The sequence below is a fragment of the Tamandua tetradactyla genome, chromosome 18, assembly GCF_023851605.1.
Source record: "Tamandua tetradactyla isolate mTamTet1 chromosome 18, mTamTet1.pri, whole genome shotgun sequence".
Lineage (NCBI taxonomy): Eukaryota > Metazoa > Chordata > Mammalia > Pilosa > Myrmecophagidae > Tamandua > Tamandua tetradactyla.
The window spans coordinates 1193838-1219381 of NC_135344.1; the positions used below are offsets into that span (position 1 = coordinate 1193838).

Below are 25544 nucleotides of genomic sequence, written 5' to 3' on the forward strand. Positions count from 1 at the left end.
CATTTGAAAAGATACCCAGCTTCACTGGCTATTGGGGAAATGTAAATTAAAACCACAATAAGATATCATCTCACATCCACTAGAATGGCCAATATAAAAAAAAAAAAAACAGAAAATGACAAGCGCTAGAGAGGATGTGGAGAGTCACACTTAACCATTGTGTTCCAACCATTGGTGGAAATGTAAAATGGCGCAACTACTCTGGAAGACAGTTTGGCATTTCCTCGGGAAGCTAAGTGTACAATTACCATATGTCATGGTTAGGGACAGGTGTCAACTTGGCCAAGTTGTGGTACCTGTTCATCTGATTGGGCAAGCGCTGGCCTGTCCGTTGCAATGAGGACATTTCATAGGATTAGGTCATGATCACGTCAGCTACATCCACAGCTGATTCCATTTGTAATCAGCCAAAGGGGAGTGTCTTCTGCAATTAGTGATGCTAAATCCAATCATGGGAAGCCTTTTAAGGAGGACTCAGAGGAGACAGGTTGCATTCCTGCTTTGGCTGGTCAGCCTCTCCTGTGGAGTTCGTCCAGGCCATCCATTGGAGTCATCGGCTTCGCAGCCTGCCCTGTGGATTTTGGACTCTGCGTTCCTACGGTCACGTGAGACACTTTCATAAATTTTATATTTGCAAGTGTTCCCTGTTGGTTCTGTTTCTCTAGAGAACCCTAACTAATACATCTTGGTACCGGGAGTGGTTCTTAAGGAACAGAATCTTAAAAATGGGTTTTTATGAATGGTTTTCTACTCTGACTGGGCTCAGAGACACTAAGGACTCTGATTCCCGTAATCAGAATGACACTCCCAATCCATGGACTGAGTTGGCAAAGGAGATAGTCAAAATATCATCATTCGATTCTCCTAATGCTTCGCTTGTACGAAGCCAGACTCTGGGGGATAATGTTTTTGACACCTTTACAGAGTTTTGTAGGAATAAGAGTTATAGAGATGTTGGTTGGTTGTTGTTAGATACACTGTCTACATTAAAGGGTGAAAGGGATGGGCTTAAGGCTTCAAACAAGAAGCTTAAGTGCCGTCTGAAATATGTAGAGGTTTCTATGAGTATCCTGAAGGAAAATTTTATTTCCTGTAGCCGTAGACTTGAGATCTCTGAAAATCAGACTCAGAATCTTATTGTTAGAGTAGCAACTTTACAACGTAAACCGAAATCTCAGTCTTGCATGGTGTCTGCCGTTAAAGTGAGGGCATTGATTGGAAAGGAGTGGGACCCTGAAAAATGGGATGGTGACATATGGATTGATAATGATGTTGGGGGTGAGGTTGAAACCCTAGACCATGCTGAGCCTTCTTTAGATAACCCTGTAATAGTCTGCCCTGAGGACATAGCCGCCCCACCTCCAGCTGGCCTTGAGGAATTGGCCACCCAACCTCCTCCTGAAGGGATTAGCCCTAGAGTTATTAATCCTGTTTCACCAGATGAAACTGCAAATGAAAGCCCTGAAGCAAATGGCTTGGAAGATATTTCTAATTCTTTTCATGACCCACCCCCACCACCCCTCATTTCTTCTAGACCTATAACTAGACTAAAGTCCCAACAGGCCCCTAAAGGTGAGGTACAAAGTATCACACATGAGGAGGTATGTTATACTCCAAAAGAACTGTGTGAGTTTTCCAATTTATATAGACAGAAATCAGGGGAATATGTGTGGCAATGGATTTTAAGAGTGTGGGATAATGGTGGGAGGAATATAAGGCTGGATCAGGCTGAATTTATTGATATGGGCCCACTAAGCAGAGATTCTGCATTCAATGTTATAGCTCGAGCAGTTAGAAAAGGTGTTAACAGCTTGTTTGGGTGGTTGGTTGAAACATGGATCAAAAGGTGGCCAACATTACCTGAGGTTGAAATGCCAGAACTGCCCTGGTATAATGTAGATGACGGGATCCAGAGGCTTAGAGAGATTGGGATGTTAGAGTGGATTTATCATGCAAAGCCTGCTCTTACACCCCAGGAATGTCCAGAGGATGCACCTTTTACCAGAACAGTGAGAAATAAATTTGTGAGACTAGCACCATCATCCCTCAAGAGCTCTGTGGTTGCACTTCTCTGTAGGTCAGATATTACTGTAGGAACTGCTGTCACTGAGCTGGAATCCTTAAACACAATGGGGATGACAGGATCCCGAGTTGGCAGAAGCCAGGTGGCAGCACTTAATCACCAAAGACAGGGTAGACGTGGGTATTATAATAGACAACAAACTCAAAGGGGTCATCAAAATTATATGACACGCAGAGATTTGTGGCATTGGCTAGTAAATCATGGGGTGCCTAGAAATACAATAGAAGGGCAGCCTACTAAATTCTTGTTGGAGCTGTATAAACAAAAGAGTTCTAGGTCAAGGGAACAGAAGTCTAACCTGAATTACAAAAACACAGAGTCACGGCCCCTTAACCAATTTCCAGACTTGAAACAGTTTACAGACCCTGAGCCCCTTGAATGAAGGGGAGGCCAGGTCCCTATGGGGAAGAAACCTGTTACACTGCCACAAATTTATACTGTTAACCTTCCTCTAAGTCTTCCCCAAGGAGACCGACGGCCTTTTACCAGGGTAACTGTGCATTGGGGAAAAGGAAATGATCAGATATTTTGGGGATTATTAGACACTGGTTCAGAAGTGACATTAATTCCAGGGGACCCAAAACGTCACTCTGGACCACCACTCAGAGTGGGGGCTTATGGAGGCCAGGTGATCAATGGAGTTTTAGCTCAGGTCCGTCTCACAGTGGGTCCAGTGGGCCCCCGGACCCATCCTGTAGTTATTTCCCCAGTTCCGGAATGTATAATTGGCATAGACATACTGAGCAACTGGCAGAATCCCCACGTTGGTTCTCTAACTCATGCAGCGAGGGCTATTATGGTGGGGAAGGCGAAGTGGAAGCCACTAGAACTGCCCCTACCAAGCAAAAAAGTAAATCAAAAGCAATATCGTATTCCTGGAGGGATTGCAGAGATTACTGCCACTCTTAAGGACTTGAAAGATGCAGGGGTGGTGATTCCCACCACATCCCCATTCAACTCTCCTATTTGGCCTGTGCAGAAAACAGATGGGTCTTGGAGAATGACAGTGGATTATCGTAAACTCAACCAGGTGGTAACTCCAATTGCAGCTGCTGTTCCAGATGTAGTATCATTGCTTGAGAAAATCAATACATCCCCTGGTACCTGGTATGCAGCTATTGATCTGGCAAATGCTTTTTTCTCAATAGCTATTAGTAAGGACCACCAGAAACAGTTTGCTTTCAGCTGGCAAGATCAGCAATATACTTTCACTGTCCTACCTCAGGGGTATATCAACTCTCCAGCCCTATGTCATAATCTTGTTCGCAGAGACCTTGATCATTTCTCCCTCCCACAAGACATCAAACTGGTCCATTATATTGATGATATCATGTTGATTGGACCTAGTGAGCAAGAAGTAGCAACTACTCTAGATTTACTGGTAAGGCATTTGCGTGTCAGAGGATGGGAGATAAATCCAACAAAAATACAGGGGCCTTCCACCTCAGTAAAATTTTTAGGTGTCCAGTGGTGTGGGGCATGTCGAGATATCCCTTCTAAGGTGAAGGATAAATTGCTGCATCTGGCCCCTCCCACATCCAAAAAAGAGGCACAACGCCTAGTTGGTCTTTTTGGATTTTGGCGACAACATATTCCTCATTTGGGTGTGCTACTCCGGCCCATTTATCGAGTGACCAGAAAAGCTGCTAATTTTGAGTGGGGACCTGAACAAGAGGAGGCTCTGCGACAGGTCCAGGCTGCTGTGCAAGCTGCTCTGCCACTTGGGCCATATGACCCAGCAGATCCAATGGTGCTGGAAGTGTCAGTGGCAAATAGAGATGCTGTCTGGAGCCTTTGGCAGGCCCCTATAGGAGAATCACAACGCAGACCCTTAGGATTTTGGAGCAAAGCCTTACCATCTGCTGCAGATAACTACTCTCCTTTTGAGAAACAGCTTTTGGCCTGCTACTGGGCCTTAGTAGAGACTGAACGCTTAACCATGGGCCACCAAGTTACCATGAGACCTGAGTTGCCTATCATGAGTTGGGTGTTGTCTGACCCACCAAGCCATAAAGTTGGGCGTGCACAGCAGCACTCTATTGTAAAGTGGAAATGGTATATACGAGATAGAGCCAGAGCAGGTCCTGAAGGCACAAGTAAGTTACATGAAGAAGTGGCACAAATGCCCATGGTTTCCACTCCTGCTGCCACATTACCTTCTCTTCCCCAGACCAGAGCTATGGCCTCTTGGGGAGTTCCTTACAGTGAATTGACTGAGGAAGAGAAAACTCGGGCCTGGTTTACAGATGGTTCAGCACGATATGCAGGTACCACCCGAAAGTGGACAGCTGCAGTATTACAACCCCTTTCTGGGGTGTCCTTGAAGGACAGTGGTGAGGGGAAATCCTCCCAGTGGGCAGAACTTCGAGCAGTGCACCTGGTTGTTCATTTTGCTTGGAAGGAAAACTGGCCAGAGGTGCGTTTGTATACTGACTCATGGGCTGTTGCTAATGGTTTGGCTGGATGGTCAGGGACTTGGAAAGACCATAATTGGAAAATTGGTGACAAAGAGGTCTGGGGAAGAAGTATGTGGATAGACCTTTCTGAGTGGGCTAAAAACATGAAGATATTTGTGTCCCATGTGAATGCACACCAGAGGGTGACTTCAGCAGAGGAAGGTTTTAATAATAAAGTGGATAAGATGACCTGTTCTATGGATACCAGTCAGCCTGTTTCCCCAGCAACTCCTGTTATTGCCCGATGGGCTCATGAACAAAGTGGTCATGGTGGTAGGGATGGAGGTTATGCATGGGCTCAGCAACATGGACTTCCACTCACCAAGGCTGACCTGGCTACAGCCACTGCTGAGTGCCCAATCTGCCAGCAGCAGAGACCCACACTCAGCCCCCGATATGGCACCATTCCCCGAGGTGACCAGCCAGCTACATGGTTGCAGGTTGATTACATTGGACCACTCCCTTCATGGAAGGGGCAGCAATTTGTTCTAACTGGAATAGACACATACTCTGGATATGGGTTTGCTTTCCCTGCACGCAATGCTTCTGCCAAAACTACTATCCGTGGGCTTACAGAATGCCTTATCCATCGTCATGGTATTCCACATAGCATTGCTTCGGATCAAGGAACACACTTCACAGCAAATGAAGTGCGAGAATGGGCACATGCTCATGGAATTCTCTGGTCTTACCATGTTCCCCATCATCCAGAAGCTGCTGGATTGATAGAACGGTGGAATGGCCTTTTGAAAACTCAATTACGGTGCCAACTAGGTAGCAAAAACTTGAAAGGCTGGGGTAATGTTCTCCAGGAAGCTGTGTATGCTTTGAATCAGCGTCCACTGTATGGTGCTGTTTCTCCCATAGCCAGGATCCATGGGTCCAGGAACCAAGGGGTGGAAATGGGTGTGGTGCCACTCACTATTACTCCTAGTGATCCACTAGGAAAATTTTTGCTTCCTGTCCCTGCTACCCTGAGTTCTGCTGGTCTACAGGTTTTAGTTCCAAAACGGGGTGTGCTTTCTCCAGGAGAAACAACAGTGATACCACTGAACTGGAAGTTAAGATTGCCACCTGGCCACTTTGGGCTACTTATGCCTCTGGATCAACACACCAAGAAGGGGATTACATTATTGTCTGGGGTAATTGACCCTGACTATCAGAAGGAAGTAGGACTGCAACTACATAATGGAGGTAAAGAAGAGTTTTCTTGGAATATAGGAGATCCCCTGGGGCGTCTATTAGTACTACCATGCCCTGTGATTAAAATCAATGGAAAACTGCAACAACACAATCCAGGCAGGACCACTAATGGCTCTGAGACTTCAGGAATGAAGGTTTGGGTCACCCCACCAGGCAAAGAACCACGGCCAGCTGAAGTGCTTGCTGAGGGGAAAGGGAACATGGAATGGGTAGTGGAAGAAGGTAGTGATAAATATGAACTTCGACCACGTGATCAGTTACAGAAACGAGGACTGTAATGCTGTTTTGTTTGTGTTATACTATTTAAGTTGTAAGATATCAAGTTTAAGAATGAATGTTGCCCAAGGATTTGCACGCTATTCTGGAGAGATTTAATGTGTTTCCAGTTATATGCAGGACAGTTGAGTATTGTCAGGAAAAAAAAAAATGTGCGTTTATTTGTTTTCATTTGGAAATTAAGTATGGTCTAAGGTGATATATATATATATATATATGTGCCAAGTTGACAAGGGGTGGACTGTCATGGTTAGGGACAGGTGTCAACTTGGCCAAGTTGTGGTACCTGTTCATCTGATTGGGCAAGCGCTGGCCTGTCTGTTGCAATGAGGACATTTCATAGGATTAGGTCATGATCACGTCAGCTACATCCACAGCTGATTCCATTTGTAATCAGCCAAAGGGGAGTGTCTTCTGCAATTAGTGATGCTAAATCCAATCATGGGAAGCCTTTTAAGGAGGACTCAGAGGAGAACAGGTTGCATTCCTGCTTTGGCTGGTGAGCCTCTCCTGTGGAGTTCGTCCAGGCCATCCATTGGAGTCATTGGCTTCGCAGCCTGCCCTGTGGATTTTGGACTCTGCATTCCTACGGTCACGTGAGACACTTTCATAAATTTTATATTTGCAAGTGTTCCCTGTTGGTTCTGTTTCTCTAGAGAACCCTAACTAATACACCATATGATCCAGAAATCCCATTACGAGGTACATATTCAGAGGAACTGAGGGCAAGGACACAAACAGACCTTTGCACACCGGTGTATTTTTTTTAACTTATTTTTTATTGTGAACAATGACATATATATATACAAGCAATAAATTTCCAAGTACATTTTAACAAGTAGTTATAGAACAGATTTTAAAGTTTGGAATGAGATACAGTTCCACTATTTTTCATTTTTTCTTCTAGCTGCTCCAAGACACTGGAGACCAACAGAAATATCAATATAATGATTCAGCAAGTCATACTCATTTGTTAAATCCTATCTTCTCTGCTTGCACATTGATGTTAATAGCAGCATTATTTACAATTGCCAAGAGAGGGAAACAATCCAAATGTCCACAAATGGACAAGTGGCTAAACAAGCTGTAGTATACACTTATGATGGAATATTACATAGCTGTAAGACAGAATAAAGTCATGAAGCATGTAACAATGTGGATGAACCTTGGGGACATTATGCTGAGTAAAATTAGCCAGAAACCAAAAGACAAATACTGTATGGTCTTACTAATATGAACTAATACTAATGAGTGAACTTTGAGAGTTAAAATTAAGGAAACAAGTTATTAGGAGATAGAAAGAGGGTAGAGGTTAGGCAATTAGTGCTGAAGGAGTACAGAATGTACAACAGGACTGATTGTAAAAATTAAGAAATATGTAGCAATATATGGTAGCACAATAATATAAGTACACTGAATGATGCTGTATGTGAGTATGGTTTATGCAGAAGGGCTGGGTACATCTATGACACCAGAAGGAAAGATAGAGGATAAAAACAGAGACAGTAAAACTGAGGAATGCCTCCAATAGACAATGATAGTGATCAAGTATACAAATATAAGAATATTTTTGCATTAGAGAGAACAAATGAATGTCAACATTGCAAGGTATTGAAGAAGAGATGGTATATAGTTTGCCAGTTTGAAAGTATTATGTACCCCAGAAAAGCCATGTTTTAGTCTTTTTTTTTTAACATGGGAAGGAACCAGGAATCGAACCCAGGTCCTCTGGCATGGCAGGCAAGCATCCTTGCCTGCTGAGCCACCGTGGCCTGCCCCATGTTTTAATCTTGATTCAACCTTGTGGAAGCAGCCATTTCTTTTAATCCTGATTCAATAGTGAGGTGGAAACATTTGATTAGATTTTCTTCATGGAGATGTGTCACGCCCAATTGTGGGTTTGACCTTTTGATTAGATGGAAATGTCACTCCACCCATTTCAGGTGGATCTTGATTAGTTTACTGGAATCCTTTAAAAGAGGAACATTTTGGAGAGAGCCAGAAACAACAGAGCTGACAATGACTTCAGAGCAGAACTGATAGAAGAGATCCAACAAAGAGAGCTTCTTGCTTTACACTAGAGAACAGTTGCATCAGAGAACAGAGACACGGATGTTCAGAGATGTCTGGAGCCCAGCAGAAGTTGCCATGAGATGTTAAGCAACCCAGAACATGAAGAGAGCCAAGGGAAGCCAAGAGATGAAGGCCAGTCCTGGAGAAGTAAAGTGAGGAACCCCCACATAGGAACAGAGGCTGAAAGCACAGAGCCCAGGAGCAAGGGACAAGCAAGGAACCAGCATGTCTTCCCAGCTGACAGAGGTGTTCCACATGCATTGGGCTTTCTTGAATTAAGGTATCTTTCCCTGGATGCATTAGTTTGGACATTTTCATAGTATTAGAAATGTAAACTTGCAACTTATTTAATTCCTTTTATGAAAGCCTTTCCATTTCTGGTATATGGCAATCCAGCAGCTTACAAACTAAAATAACAGGAAAAAAATACAATCAATGCAAGCTAGAGTTTATAGTCAACAGTAACATTGCAATATGCTTCCACTGAATGTAACAAAGGCATTATGCCAAAACTAAATGTCAACAAGCAGGGAATTTGGGGAAAGGGTATTGGATTCTTTGCTGAAGAAAAAGAAATGTCTTCATATAGGTTGTGGTGGTGAAGGCATGGCTATGTGATTATACCAGGAAACATTGATTTTTACTTAGGTTGGATTGTATGATATGTATAAAACTGTTTAAAAGGGAACAAAGAGAAATAAGTGCTGGAGAAAATGTGGAGAAGGAAATGTACCTATTCACTGCTCTTAGGGAAACTGAGAGGTGCAGCCCTTCAGGAAGACCATGTGGTCATTCCCCAGGAGGCTAGGGGTAGGGTTGCCATATGATCCTGCAATGCTGTTACTAGGTATATACCTGGAGGAACTGAGAGTGGAGACACGAATGGACATTTGCACCCTGGTGTTTATGGCAGTAGCACTGGAGATTCATAATGGATGGAGATGGCCTAACTATATGAATTAACTATAATATAAAAACTCAGTGAACTGAAATTGAGAATATGGGATATCAGATTGGGGCCTATGGTAAATGGTCCTAGATAGTAAGGTCTTTACAGCCATCATATAGATTCAAGGGTTGTAACTATTATTTCTAAATTCTGAGATACTGAGATGTTTTTACATAACCTGGTCATTCTCAGAAACTTCAGAAATTTATGTGAAACCACAGATTCAATGTTAAAGCTCTGAAGCTATGAAAGTCAGCACTACCCCAAACAGGAACTGTTTAAAAAGATGAAAAAGTGATCAGACTTTGAATAGAGATGAATGAAGCTGATCTGGATAAACTAAGGTAGAGTACAATACAGAGTAAAGGATGACATCATCCATATTTTAATACTTCAATTTCCATGTGAAACCAAAGGGAGAAATGTGCATTTGGTGCAAAATTTATATTTTGGGTAGCAAATTTCCTAACTTAACTAATATGGCTAATTTAGTTGAACACCATAATTACATGGACTCTTGAATAGGGCAGGAGGTCTGGTTTGGTTTCTCCAGGTTAGTGTGATGCCCCAATATATCCCAGAGTAATATGAGGGGGTGAATAAAGAAATATTTGCAAGTTCCCCTTGGGTGGACTTGGGAGAAAGGAGGAAATATTCAACTTCCCCATTTGGAGAATTTCTGATCTTCTCACAAGCAGTGGGGACAACCAAATCAATAGGCTAAGCCCTCAATCTTGTGGTTCACCCCTATGAAACTTATTCCTGCAAAGGATAGGATAAGCCTACTTAAAATCAGGCCTAAAAGTCACCCCCAGAGAACCTCTTTTGTTGCTCAGATGTGGCCTTTCTCTCTAAACCAACTCAGCAGGTGAACTCACTGCCCTCCCCTCTGCATGGGGCATGACTCCCAGGGGTGTAAATCTCTCTGTCAATGTGGGACAGAAACCCTGAGGTGAGCCAGAACCAAGCATCAAGGGATTGAGAAAAACTTTTTGGCCAAAAGGGGGAACAGAGAAATGAGACAAAATAAAGTTTCAGTGACTGACAGATTTCAACAGAGATGAGAAGTTATCCTGGAGATTAGTCTGATGCATTATATAGATGGATATCCCTTTTCAATTTATGGTGTATTGGAGTGACTGGAGAGAAGTATCTGAAACTGTTGAGCGGTGCTCAAGTAGCTTTGATTCTTGAAGAAGATTGTATAAAGATATAAATTTTAACATCTGACTGTGGAATTGTATAAGCCTTGTGTCTGTTGCTCCTTTTATCCAGGGTATGGACAGATTAGTAAAACATATGGACAACAAATAAACAAAAAATGGGGTGGATGAAGAGTAAAATAAATTGGGTAGAATGAAATACTAGTGGTCAATGGGAGGGGTAACAGGTATGGTATGTGTGAGTTTTTTCTTTTTCCTTTTCAGGAGTGATGCAAATGTTCTAAAAAGGATCATGATGTTAAGCACACAACTATGTGATGATATTGTGAACCAATGATTGTATACTTTAGATGGGCTATATGTATGTGAAGATATCTCAATAGAAATAGTAAGAGAAAAAAATGAGGGACAGTTTAAAATATTTTCAAAAAGACACTGGGATAGTCTGTGAACAAGAGACCTGCTTTGGAAGAAATACTTGTAGCACTTCAGGTAGATAGGAAAAGACAGGAGAGAGAGGTCTGGAGAAGAGCATAGAAGTGAAGATTAGCAGTAAAGGTAAAAAGAGAAAAAAGTAAGATTTGATATATCAGAATAAAGTCATGAAGCATACAACAACATAGATGAAACTTGAGGACATTATGTTGAGTGAAATGAGTCAGAAACAAAAGGACAAATACTATATGATCTCACAGATATGAACTCACATTAATGGATGAACTTTGAGAGTTAAAGTTGAGAGCACAGGTTATTGGGAGATAAAAAGAGGGTAGAGACTGGACATTGGATGCCCAAGGAGAACATAATGTTCAAAAGGATTGAATGTAAAGATCCATAAATGGATAGCACATTATCTGATGGTAGCACACTATTGTATGTACACTAAACAAAGTTGAATATGAGTGTGGTTAAAAGAGGAAGGCTGGGGGCATGTATGACACAGAAGGAAAGATAGAAAATAAAGCCTGGGACTCTATAACTTAGTGAAACCTAGAGTGGACAATAATGATGATTAAATATACAAATATAAGAATGTTTTTACATGAGGGAGAATAATGAACAGTGAAAGGTGTTGAAAATGGGATAGAAAAATGCAAACTAGGATCTATAGTTAACAGAAAGATTGCAATATGCTTCCATTAAAAGTAACAAGGGGACTTCCTGGAAGATGGCGGCTTAGTAAGACGCGCGGATCTTAGTTTCTTCTCCAGGACAGCTACTAGGGGAGTAGAAACGATACAGAAAGTGCCCAAAGCCACAACAGAGATAAAAAAGACAGCGTACCCCATCCTGGAACGGCTGGCTGGCTGAGAGAAGCAGCTCGGGTGAGATCGCCGAGGCGCGCGGGCGGGGTGTCAAGCGGCCGGAGTTACTCCCTTCCCCCTTCCCGGGCCAGCTGGGAGAATTGGAGAGGCAGTCCCCTGAAACCAAGGTGGCTGGCGCCCACACCACGCGCAGCCCCCCGGACCAACTGAGAGAATTGGATCGGAAACCCCCAGGCCGCGGAGAACGGTGATGGGTGGGGGAGGCCCCTTCCAAACCCGTGACTCCCGGGGAACGTGCACTCTCTCGGGCGGGCCGCTGCCGCTGGTGCCCTCCCACCACGCTTGTTGCCCAGGGCCGACTAGGAAATTCGGACGGGCTCTTTCCCAGGCTGCGGCGACCAGCAACCCTCCCAGCGTTCGGACCCCAGGCCGGCTCAAGCCGCTTCGGCTACCAAACCCCCCGGATGGCGAGAGTTTTCCAAAGTTTAAGGTCCCACAGCACCTTTTACTGGTGGGACCCGCAGACAAACGTGTGCCACGAGCGCCACCTACTGGGCAGGATAAGAAAAACAGAACCCAGAGATTTCACAGAAAAATCTTCCAAACTTTTGGATCCAATACCCAGGGAAATCTGTCTAAATGCGCAGACGCCAACAGAAGATAACGGATCACACTCAAATAATTGAAAATATGGCCCAGTCAAAGGAAAAAACCAATAGTTCAAATGAGATACAGGAGCTGAGACAACTAATGCTAAATATACGAACAGAAATGGAAAACCTCTTCAAAAACGAAATCGATAAATTGAGGGAGGACATGAAGAAGACATGGGCTGAACATAAAGAAGAAATAGAAAAACTGAAAAAACAAATCACAGAACTTATGGAAGTGAAGGACAAAGTAGAAAAGATAGAAAAAACAATGGATACCTACAATGATAGATTCAAAGAGACAGAAGATAGAATTAGTGATTTGGAGGATGGAACATCTGAATTCCAAAAACAAACAGAAACTATCGGGAAAAGAATGGAAAAATTTGAACAGGGTATCAGGGAACTCAAGGACAATATGAACCGCACAAATATACGTGTTGTGGGTGTCCCAGAAGGAGAAGAGAAGGGAAAAGGAGGAGAAAAACTAATGGAAGAAATTTTCACTGAAAATTTCCCAACTCTTATGAAAGACCTAAAATTACAGATCCAAGAAGTGCAGCGCACCCCAAAGAGATTAGACCCAAATAGGCGTTCTCCAAGACACTTACTAGTTAGAATGTCAGAGGTCAAAGAGAAAGAGAGGATCTTGAAAGCAGCAAGAGAAAAACAATCCATCACATACAAGGGAAACCCAATAAGACTATGTGTAGATTTCTCAGCAGAAACCATGGAGGCTAGAAGACAGTGGGATGATATATTTAAATTACTAAAAGAGAAAAACTGCCAACCAAGACTCCTATATCCAGCAAAATTGTCCTTCAAAAATGAGGGAGAAATTAAAACATTCTCAGACAAAAAGTCACTGAGAGAATTTGTGACCAAGAGACCAGCTCTGCAAGAAATACTAAAGGGAGCACTAGAGTCAGAACCGAAAAGACAGAAGAGAGAGGTATGGAGAAGAGTGTAGAAAGAAGGAAAGTCAGATATGATATATATAATACAAAAGGCAAAATGGCAGAGGAAAATATTATCCAAACAGTAATAACATTAAATGTTAATGGACTGAATTCCCCAATCAAAAGACATAGATTGGCAGAATGGATTAAAAGACAGGATCCTTCGATATGCTGTCTACAGGAAACACATCTTAGACCCAAAGATAAACATAGGTTGAAAGTGAAAGGTTGGGAAAAGATATTTCATGCAAATAACAACCAGAAAATAGCAGGAGTGGCTATACTAATATCCAACAAGTTAGACTTCAAATGTAAAACAGTTAAAAGAGACAAAGAAGGACACTATATACTAATAAAAGGAACAATTAAACAAGAAGACATAACAATCATAAATATTTATGCACCGAACCAGAATGCCCCAAAATACGTGAGGAATACACTGCAAACACTGAAAAGGGAAATAGACACAAATACCATAATAGTTGGAGATTTCAATTCCCCACTCTCATCACTGGACAGAACATCTAGACAGAGGATCAATAAAGAAATAGAGAATCTGAATATTACTATAAACGAGCTAGACTTAACAGACATTTATAGGACATTACATCCCACAACAGCAGGATACACCTTTTTCTCAAGTGCTCATGGATCATTCTCAAAGATAGACCATATGCTGGGTCACAAAGCAAGTCTTAACAAATTTAAAAAGATTGAAATCATACACAACACTTTCTCGGATCATAAAGGAATGAAGTTGGAAATCAATAATAGGCGGAATGCCAGAAAATTCACAAATACCTGGAGGCTCAACAACACACTCTTAAACAACGAGTGGGTCAAAGAAGAAATTGCAAGAGAAATTAGTAAATACCTCGAGGCAAATGAAAATGAAAACACAACATATCAAAACTTATGGGATGCAGCAAAGGCAGTGCTAAGAAGGAAATTTATTGCCCTAAATGCCTATATCAGAAAAGAAGAAAAGGCAAAAATGCAGGAATTAACTGTCCACTTGGAAGAACTGGAGAAACAGCAGCAAACTAATCCCAAAGCAAGCAAAAGGAAAGAAATAACAAAGATCAGAGCAGAAATAAACGAAATTGAAAATATGAAAACAGTAGAGAAAATCAATAAGACCAGAAGTTGGTTCTATGAGAAAATCAATAAGATTGATGGGCCCTTATCAAGATTGACAAAAAGAAGAAGAGAGAGGATGCAAATAAATAAGATCAGAAATGGAAGAGGAGACATAACTACTGACCTCACAGAAATAAAGGAGGTAATAACAGGATACTATGAACAACTTTATGCTAATAAATACAACAATTTAGATGAAATGGACGGGTTCCTGGAAAGACATGAACAACCAACTTTGACTCAAGAAGACATAGATGACCTCAACAAACCAATCACAAGTAAAGAAATTGAATTAGTCATTCAAAAGCTTCCTAAAAAGAAAAGTCCAGGACCAGATGGCTTCACATGTGAATTCTACCAAACGTTCCAGAAAGAATTAGTACCAATTCTCCTCAAACTCTTCAAAAAAATCGAAGTGGAGGGAAAACTGCCTAATTCATTCTATGAAGCCAACATCACCCTCATACCCAAACCAGGCAAAGATATTACAAAAAAAGAAAACTACAGGCCAATCTCTCTAATGAATATAGATGCAAAAATCCTCAATAAAATTCTAGCAAATCGTATCCAACAACACATTAAAGGAATTATACATCATGACCAAGTAGGATTCATCCCAGGTATGCAAGGACGGTTCAACATAAGAAAATCAATTAATGTAATACACCATATCAACAAATCAAAGCAGAAAATCACATGATCATCTCAATTGATGCCAAGAAGGCATTTGACAAAATTCAACATCCTTTCCTGTTGAAAACACTTCAAAAAATAGGAATACAAGGGAACTTCCTTAAAATGATAGAGGGAATATAGGCACAGCTAACATCATCCTCAATGGGGAAAAATTGAAAACTTTCCCCCTAAGATCAGGAACAAGACAAGGATGTCCACTATCACCACTATTATTCAACATTGTGTTGGAGGTTCTAGCCAGAGCAATTAGACAAGAAAAAGAAATACAAGGCATCAAAATTGGAAAGGAAGAAGTAAAACTATCACTGTTTGCAGACCATATGATACTATACATCGATAACCCGGAAAAATCCACAACAAAACTACTAGAGCTAATAAATGAGTACAGCAAAGTAGCAGGTTACAAGATCAACATTCAAAAATCTGTAGCATTTCTATACACTAGTAATGAACAAGTGGAGGGGGAAATCAAGAAACGAATCCCATTTACAATTGCAACTAAAAGAATAAAATACCTAGGAATAAATTTAACTAAAGAGACAAAAAACCTATATAAAGAAAACTACAAAAAACTGTAAAAGAAATCACAGAAGACCTAAATAGATGGAAGGGCATACCGTGTTCATGGATTGGAAGACTAAATATAGTTAAGATGTCAATCCTACCTAAATTGATTTACAGATTCAATGCAATACCAATCAAAATCCCAACAACTTATTTTTCAGAAATAGAAAAACCAATAAGCAAATTTATCTGGAAGGGCAGGGTGCCCCGAATTGCTAAAAACATCTTGAGGAAAAAAAACGAAGCTGGAGGTCTAGTGATGCCGGACTTTAAGGCATATTATGAAGCCACAGTGGTCAAAACAGCATGGTATTGGCATAAAGATAGATATATCGACCAATGGAATCGAATAGAGTGCTCAGATATAGACCCTCTCATCTATGGACATTTGATCTTTGATAAGGCAGTCAAGCCAACTCACCTGGGACAGAACAGTCTCTTCAATAAATGGTGCCTAGAGAACTGAATATCCATATGCAAAAGAATGAAAGAAGACCCATCTCTCACACCCTATACAAAAGTTAACTCAAAATGGATCAAAGATCTAAACATTAGGTCTAAGACCATAAAACAGTTAGAGGAAAATGTTGGGAGATATCTTATGGATCTTACAACTGGAGGCGGTTTTATGGACCTTAAACCTAAAGCAAGAGCACTGAAGAAGGAAATAAATAAATGGGAACTCCTCAAAATTAAACACTTTTGTGCATCAAAGAACTTCATCAAGAAAGTAGAAAGACAGCCTTCACAATGGGAGACAATATTTGGAAATGATATATCAGATAAAGGTCTAGTATCCAGAATTTATAAAGAGATTGTTCATCTCAACAACAAAAAGACAGCCAACCCAATTACAAAATGGGAAAAAGACTTGAACAGACACCTCTCAGAAGAGGAAATACGGATGGCCAAGAGGCACATGAAGAGATGCTCAATGTCCCTGGCCATTAGAGAAATGCAAATCAAAACCACAATGAGATATCATCTCACACCCACCAGAATGGCCATTATCAACAAAACAGAAAATGACAAGTGCTGGAGAGGATGCGGAGAAAGAGGCACACTTATCCAGTGTTGGTGGGAATGTCAAAGGGTGCAACCACTGTGGAAGGCAGTTTGGCGGTTCCTCAAAAAGCTGAATATAGAATTGCCATACGACCCAGCAATACCATTGCTAAGTATCTACTCAAAGGACTTAAGGGCAAAGACACAAACGGACATTTGCACACCAATGTTTATAGCAGCATTATTTACAATTGCAAAGAGATGGAAACAGCCAAAATCTCCATCAACAGAAGAGTGGCTAAACAAACTGTGGTATATACATACGATGGAATATTATGCAGCTTTAAGACAAGATAAACTTATGAACCATGTAATAACATGGATGGACCTAGAGAATATTATGCTGAGTGAATCCAGCCAAAAACTAAAGGACAAATACTGTATGGTCCCACTGATGTGAACGGACATTCGAGAATAAACTTGAAATATGTCATTGGTAACAGAGTTCAGCAGGAGTTAGAAACAGGGTAAGACAATGGGTAATTGAAGCTGAAGGGATACAGACTGTGCAACAGGACTAGATACAAAAACTCAAAAATGGACAGCACAATAATACCTAATTGTAAAGTAATCATGTTAAAATACTGAATGAAGCTGCATCTGAGCTATAGGTTTTTGTTTTGTTTTGTTTTGTTTTGTTTTGATTTTACTATTATTACTTTTATTTTTTTTTCTATATTAACATTCTATATCTTTTTCGGTTATGTTGCTAGTTCTTCTAAACCAATGCAAATGTACTAAGAAATGATGATCATGCATCTATGTGATGATGTTAAGAATTAATGATTGCATGTGTAGAATGGTATGATCTCTAAATGTTGGGTTAATTTCTTTTTTTCCGTTAATTAAAAAAAAAAAAAAAAAGAGAAGGGATAATTGGAGATGATGGGATACAGACTGTACAACGGGACTGGATATAAAAACTCAGAAATGGACAGCACAATACTACCCAATTGTAATGCAATTATGTTAAAACACTGAATGAAGCTGCATGTGAGGTATAGGTTTTTTGTTTTTGTTTTATTTGTTTTTTTTTCTTTCTATTATTGTTTTAATTCTTATTCTGTTGTCTTTTTATTTCTTTTTCTAAATTGATGCAAATGTACTAAGAAATGATGAATATGCAACTATGTGATGTTATTAAGAATTACTGATTGTACATGTAGATTGGAATGATTTCTAATTGTTTTGTTAATTCTTTTTTTAATTAATAAAAAAAAAAAAAGAAAAAATCTAGACACAAAAGGACAAAGAGCACATGATGCCATTCATATAAAATGTCTAAAATAAGCAAATTAATAGAGAACAAAAGTAGAATGGAGGTTGGCAGGGGCCAGGAGGGAGTGGGGTGGAAAGGAATGGGGAGATATTGCTTCATGGGAAGAGTTGCTGTTTGGGGCATGAAAAGTCTTCATAATTCCTCGTGAGGATGGTAATAATGCTGTGAATGTAATGGAGACCACTGAAAATTCCATCAAAGGAGTTAAAATGGGAACAGATATGTTGTATGTTACCACAATCATCTCTTAAATGCGTCTGCTTCCAGGGCACCCCGTGTTAAGTGCAGTCTGCAGCTGACCCTTCAGCCAGCACTTCCGTTTGCAATGAGAGTGCATGCTCACTATCTCCTGAGTGACATCTTCCTTTCAATGACTTCAAGAGCAAAACAGAGTAGCAGCCATAGCATCCTCTGAAATACAATTCAAAACAGGCCCATAGGTGGGTGAAGTTGCTTATCCAAATGTAGGAAGACCCTCCTCAGACAGCCTCAGCATCTCCATCTTAAAAGTTCAGTGGCTGGGAGGGGTGGCCTTTCTGACATTCATGCCTAACAGGGCAGGGGAGCACTGCTGGAGACAAAGTCCAGGGGAGGGGTGGGCCTGAAGCCAGATGAGATGGACAGCTGGCAGGGAAACCGTCCCCAGTTACTCACTTGGGCAGAAAATCCAAAGGAACTTACTTGTCCTATTGGGACTGACCCAGTCCAGAGCGAGCTCGGTTTCCCAGGAAGCCACTGTTGTCTCCTTCCCTCAGTGAGAGCCACCGGAATGGAAATAGCTGTCAGCTCCAAAGAGAACATTTCTTGGACCTGGTCCACCCTGAGCAAAGATCCAGGACTACAGAGTTCAAGGCTCCTGGGCACTCTAGAAATTTCCAAATGGGGAGGACAGGTGCTGCTTCAGGACCAGTCACTACCTGTCCCTGGAGTTTGTGAGCAGAAGCAAGACCGTCAGGCTCAGTGAGTATGTGAGAAACACAGCTACGTGTGTTTGCACGAGGAACCACATATGTGGACATTTTTTGATAAGAGAAAAAAAGAAATGACAAATATTTATCAATAGAGGAATGGCCAAATAAATCATGACACATCCCTACTGGTAATTGCCAGGAAACAGTTCAAAAGAATGAGGTGGGTCTTTATGCATGTTCAAAGAAAATGCTCTGTGATATATTAATGAGAGGCAAAATGATTTCATCTGTGTTAAAACCTGTGCACCTGGAGGTACGCAAACATGTGGTTAAGTACACAGATAAAGGCCCAGGTTGTTTGAACTCCACTCTTCTCTAACCCTCAACCACCAGCACTTAGCATAGAGTCAGATATGTAAGAGGTGCTCATTGCACAGTTGTTGGAAAAACTAATCTATGAATCAATGAATGAGTGAACTACTGCTTTGTTGATTCACTTGCAAAAGTCTATTAAACAGTTATTTGCATAATACATGGGATCTGTTCCATGTTCCTAAATAAAATATAAATATATTTTCCCAAAGTGGGTGTGGGTGGTTCAAATATTAATGGGTATGTGTTTATATCTGTAACACATATGTGTGTTTTCAAAAAAGGGAACATGAAAATGAGACCAAAAAAAAGCAACTCCCATTACATCAACAGGCCCCTCGATGTGAGATGGAAGCCAGGCATCTGTCTTTGGAAATCCTGGCAGCTCTTTGGGTATTATCCCCCCTTTCACATGTCAGCTGACAGCCCTTACTTTTAATTTCAGAGAGAATTGTCTTTGAGGAGCAATCCTAGCTCCTTCTTCCATCAGCGTTTGGTTCACAGAAAAGGTCAGGGTTGAAATTGGATTTATTCTCTGCATTTCCAAGGTTGCAGCAGAAAGTGAAACATCAGAAAGCCTTGTGATCAAATAACCAATGTGATCAGATAACCTTTCATTACACAATAAAGGCCACCTGCTCTGGCCTCCACCTTGCCACACTGGAGAAAGGGGACTGTGGAATGCTGAGCTTCTAAGGCTGGCTCAGAAATACTGCTCTGGCTGCAAAGACAAAACACAGCTGTCTTCTCCACTTGCATTTCAGTTTTCAAGGCCCCCAATTCTCCAGTTTCCCCATGGCTCCAGTTTTCAGGCTGGATGAAGTTTAGTGATTTCACTAGTCCTGCATGTCATTAGGTGTCGAGGGTGCTGGTTCTTTCTCCTTCATTCACAAGCTATGTGAATTGGGCAAGTTCCTTGGCCTCTCTGAGCCTCAATTTTCTCATCTGTAAAATGGCAATAATGATACTCAGAAGCATAAATGAGTAGCACATGTGCAAGCACAGAATGCTAACCAGCTGGGAAGGGCTCAGCTTAAGCACCACTCTTTGGGAAGCCTTCCCTGACCCACTCGAGGCAAATCTCCTGTGCCTCCTCCGGCTCTGAATGGGCCCTCAGTCATTACATGGAGCAGCTCATTTGCAACTGTTTGTCTTTCTACAGTCCCCTGCACCAGACTGCGACTGCCCTGAAGGTGGGGATCATGTCTTAGGAACCCTTCTGTCTCCACTACACAGCACAAGGCACTTGATCTATACCTACTAAGATAATTGGCTATGATTATAATAACCAAAGGTAGATGATTGAGTCACTAAATACTGCATGAAATGTTAATACAGAGTAGGATTTCTTATGTCCCATTTAAAAATGAAGACATTGAGGCTTGCAAAGGGGAGTTGCTTCTCCTAAGATTGGACAGCTGGTACCCAGACTCCAAGTGGATAGCAGACCTTTGACACAAGGGCAATGCTGCTTCCACCACCAAATACCTTTTCCCAGAGAGAGCTGCAATTAAAGTTAGATCATGCAGTTAAATTTGAATTTCAAGTAAACTACAAATCTTTTTTTTTGCATAAATCTGTCCCATGTAATATTTAGGACATACTTCTACTAAAAAACTGAATTTGCTATTTATCTAAATTCAAATGTAACAAGGTATCTTGTATTTCTGTTTTCTTTCTAAGTTTGGTAGCTCTAAGCCCAGACCCCAGCATGGACTTATCTCCTCTGTCCCCACCACAGCCCTCTTGCTGACCTCAGACTTTGGCAGGTGTGGGATGGGGCCAGATGGCACCTTTGATGAAAGTGAGAGGGGCAGGGAAGGAAGAAGAGTGTGGCACAAAGCTGGGGGCTCCAGGTGTCCCTGAAGCCACAGACACCTGAGAAAGGAGAATCCAGAAAGGCGCGATGAGAAGCAACACAGGAGAGAAGGAGAGGTCCAGGTTTTGTCATCAGAGCTGGAATCCAATCAAGAAAATACTACTTTCCAACTTAAGTCTTGGTCAGGCTGAATATGTTGGAAAAATATTCCCAAACCTCATAGAATCATTGGGGTGATCACATGAAAACATCCACATTTAGCACTTGGCACAAGGCCTGAAACTTACCAAAGATCACCAACTTACCAAACTCCCCAAAGTAGCTTTTGTTATTATTCATATTAACATAAGAATTGAACATATTGCAGATGCCCAGGAATGTAACTAGAATCATACATAGACTTTCCCATGCAAACCTCATGACACTTCTCCGAGGTGGTTACTGTTGTTAATTGCTATGTATTGGAGTGCAGTGATGTTGACACTTCCCAAGGCCACATGGATGCTAAGTGGTGGAGACAAGATTCAAACCCAGGGCTACTTGTGCTTAAAGTCTTTCTTTCTCCACTGTGTCAAGCTGCTTTGAAGGATCCTTTGGGAGCTTCAGCTTTGGATATTCCATGGCTTCAAACCATTCCTTGCTGAAACAGCCCCTTGAGCCCTGAGAAAGGGGGCATAGAAGTGGGAAGGATTGGCCCATGCCTCTGCTCAGTGGCCAAAGGAGGGGAGGTCCAGGCCAACTTGGACCTCCCCAAGCCCTCAGAGTGGCCAAGCCTGGGAGCAGGGCTGCACTCCTGGCCTGTGACCTCCTGCTCATGCTCCCAGGCCTTCCACTTTGCTCTGTCTCTTTTGGTCCAGAGCCAGGAGTGGGCTGTGGAAAGACAGGAGGGTGGACAAGTCTGAGTGGAGCCCCCCTCCAATGGTCACCCCCCAGCCCCAATTCACTTAACGATTGCAGGAAGTGGTTTGTCCATTTAGAATTTGTCTCAGCTCTGGGGCCCTTCTGAGAAATGAACTTGCAATTCTCTAAAGATAGATTGTGCAAAACAGGAGGGGGCAGCCCCCAAGAACCCTCCAGCCCAATTCTCCCGAGGACTCCCAGAGATCTCTTCAAGTGCCCCTGTGCTCCCCTCCCCACCAGCAGCTGCTATCTGGGGACAGACCAAATCAATGCCTCACTGTGGTGTGTGCACTTGTGCAAGGCTCAGGTTTCGTATCCCCAGTGAACAAATTTTATTCTGAAGAGGGGCCAAAAAAAATAACTACAAAAAACTGGGGGAAGGGAGTTGAGGATGGTGGGGGTGGGGTTTTCAGCTGTTCATGTCATTTCTTTTCCACAGGATCTTAACTGTAATTTCAAACAGCATCTGGGTTTTCTGCAACTATGTGATTTGACATGAGGTTCAGAGGGAGTTTAGACCTCTCTCCAAACTTTAGCTCTTTCATGCTTTGAAAAAAAGGTGGCAGTATCTAGGAAGGCAAAGCGATCTGAGGGAGGGGGTACATAATCCTCTACTGGGGGTGCCAGTCAACAGGGATTGGCCTGGGGGGGGAGAGGGCACTGAGGTGATTCTAATAAAAAATTGGTATTTCCTAGTCTTCAGACAGGGTGGCTTTTAGTAGAACAAGACTGCACCATGTTTTTTGTTTTTTGTGTTTTTTTGCTCTGGACACTGAGTTCTTAGATAATTGCTTTTGGAGAAGGGCATTAGCTGCAACAAGAAGGGGTCAAATAGCCTTGGGGTTCTCCATGCCGTTGGCCCCTCTCCCCACAACAACTCTGATGGGAGCAACCCCTGCATTCATGCACCCCTCAGTGCCGATTTTGATTTGTTTGTGGGTCTTCTCTCCTTGTTACTGAGAGTACAGAGAGAACTAAGACAAGAAGAACTTTGGGTCTAGTGTGATAGAACAAAAATGTACATGAGACTGTACTGCAATTATGTATAATAGTATGAGTATTGAGAAGTACAAGTTCAGCAAGGGAGAGGGTGAGCACCTCTCTGAAGGTTCAGGGAAGCTAGGGGTGAACAACATGGAAGCCCTCCTGGAGGAGGTAGCAGTGAAGCTGGGTTTTGAAGGATGAATTCACCAGGAGACAATGTAGAGAAGGTCGACTCCAGCCTGAGTAAAAGGAACATGCAAAATGTGGAGCTATAGAACAGCCTGGAACCATGTGGGCTTGTAGTTGTTCAAGAGGAAACTATATGGCCATGGAATCCCAGAGGAAGAAACTCAACCCTGAGCTCTTTGAAGCCCAGTGTGGGCCTCCAGTCAACGTGGGGTCCCTAGGAAAGCAGCTTTAGTGGGGCATGGAGTGCCACAGTCAAAATCTTCCAACTGGACAGGACTTTAAAGATCACCATTGGCCCTCCCTTCCCCCACCTTGGGTGCAGTTCACCATCATAAACTTACCCATTAGAGATCTCTCCCAAATTATTCCAAAGTCTGACTCCAGTTTACCATTCAGAGCCTTAGGGTAAGCTGTGACTCACCCTCACATTCGTTTACCTGCCAAAGTACAAACCCTTCAGTCTTTACCTGCTTCTTCTCCTATTTTCTCATCCACTAACAGTTGGTACTGCCAAGGGCTCCACCCTCACTGCCCCGAGCACCGTCTTCTCCCTCTCACACATTTCCACTGTTTCCCCAGAACCTTTGACCTCCACATTTCCACTGAACCTGCTTGGTAGGGAGCCCACCCATCCTGTCCCCACAGCCCTCTTGGGTGGAAGCTGCCCTTTCTCCAGGCCCCGCATGCCTCAAGGCAGGAAGTGGAATCAGAATAGTCACCAGACCTCAGTCCGTTTCCACCAGTCCATTCCCACACCTGGCAAAATCTCAGTTCTAATGAAATTCACAGTCACCCTCTCTGCTCCTCCACCAGGTGGCTGAGCAGAACTGGAGGAAATCACAGAGCTGTGGTGGAATAATGCACCCCAATGCCTGCCTCACAGGTGCAGTCATGTGCCTCATCATCCGGGAATCAAGGTCACTGGTCAGTTCTGTTTCTTCTGCTGGTTCAGCAGCATCTCCTGTTCCCTTTCTGGACCTTTCCTTTCACCTTGCCTGACTACTCCTTAACACCAAACTTGGCTTCCTACTACAGCTAGGCAGTTGGAACCATTAGGTATACACTACTTAAATAAAGTACCCACCCACTCCCTAAATTAACTAGTCCTGTATCTACCCACCCACCCCCATCCCAGGTCAGAAGATCCATTTCTTTCCTATGGCTGCTCTAACAAATTATCATAAACTTAAAAGTGCTTAAAAACACAGATTTATTTTCTTACAGTTCTGGGGGCCCCAAGTCCAGAATGAGTCTTTCAGGGCTAAAAGCAAGATATCGGCAGGGCTGGTTCTTTTTGGAGGTTCTGGAGATTATGTCCCTTGCTTCTTCCAGCTCCAAGAAGCAACCAGCAGTCTTTGGCTTGTAGGTAAATCACTCCAACCTCTGCCTTTGTCACTGAAGTTTCTTCTCCTCTGGTGTCATCAAATCTCTCTTTGCCTCCCTCTTAGGCGAATACTTGTGATTGCATTTAAAGGCCCACCTGAAGAATCCAGAACAATCTCCTTATTTTAAGACCTTTAACTTAATCACATCTGCAAAGTCCCTTCTGCCATGTAAGGTACATTTCACAGGTTCTGGAGATTAGGACATGGACAACTTTGGGGTCCCTTTTTCATCCTACTGCAGAAGATGAGGTATGGTCTCTTCACAGCCAGCCCCTCCACCTGCACTCCTTGGGGCCTCCGCTACTCCCCACACCCTCATTTCCTGTGGGCTCTCTTCCATGAACCTAGAAACAGAATCAAGCAACTTCCACCTTAAAGTATAAACACTCTCTCAGCCTAACATTTCCTTCCTAACCTCTCCTCTATTTCTACTCTACTGTTCTTCTAGAAAGCTTCTGGAAACAGCGCTCTTCACCTGTGGTCTCCACTTTCTCACCTCCCATGAATTAACCAGACCACTACAATCTCCCCTTTCATTCCCACCACTCCACTGGAATGGCTCTTACCAAGGCCATCAGTGACCACGACATTGCCACACAGTGAATAGGCAAATTCTAACTGGACTTTCTGCTGCATTGGGCTGCTGTTTTGAAACTTGCTCATACTTCATGCTCCTAGTATCTTGCTAATTATTATTATTCCTTTATCATTCATGGTCTCCTCTTCCTCCTTCTACTTTTTGAATACTTTAATTAGTTCCTTGATGTACTTCTCTTCACTCTGCTTGAGTAATATAATCTACTCTCATGAGTTGAACAAACATCCATATGCCAATGTCTCCTAAATCTACATTTCTAGCTCCAACATCTCATCCAAGCCTATATTCAATTACCCATGGGCCACCTCCACCGAGGTGTAACCACAGCCTCCTTAAGATCATAACATTTCCCTATCCTTTTGTGTTTCAAATCTTAAGGTCATCATTACCTACTCATTCATCACCTACTTTCTTTCAATCACCAAATCCTAATGATTTCTCCTCCTTATGTGTTTGTTTTCCTTTACCTACTAACCTAGATCCATTTTAGGGTTTCCTACAAAAGCCTCATGACTGCTCCTACACCACCTCACTCACCTCTGACTAACTTGGGGCTGTCCTCTAT

General features: G+C 42.3%; 1 protein-coding gene across 14 annotated transcripts in view; it reads right to left on the minus strand.

Annotated features, from left to right (window-relative positions):
- The window catches only part of LOC143661907 (period circadian protein homolog 2-like), an 80314-nt gene that overhangs the window by 37692 nt on the left and 17078 nt on the right, over positions 1-25544 (minus strand). For 11 of the 14 annotated variants that reach the window (XR_013164956.1, XR_013164957.1, XM_077135149.1 and 8 more), the window contains one exon: positions 24190-24476. The exons of 1 other annotated variant lie outside the window; for it this stretch is intronic. The gene's annotated coding sequence lies outside the window, so the exon portion shown is untranslated. Of the gene's footprint in view, positions 1-19535; positions 20050-24189; positions 24477-25544 lie in introns of those variants that run through there. 2 more of the 14 variants (XM_077135145.1, XM_077135147.1) reach the window with 2 other exon arrangements.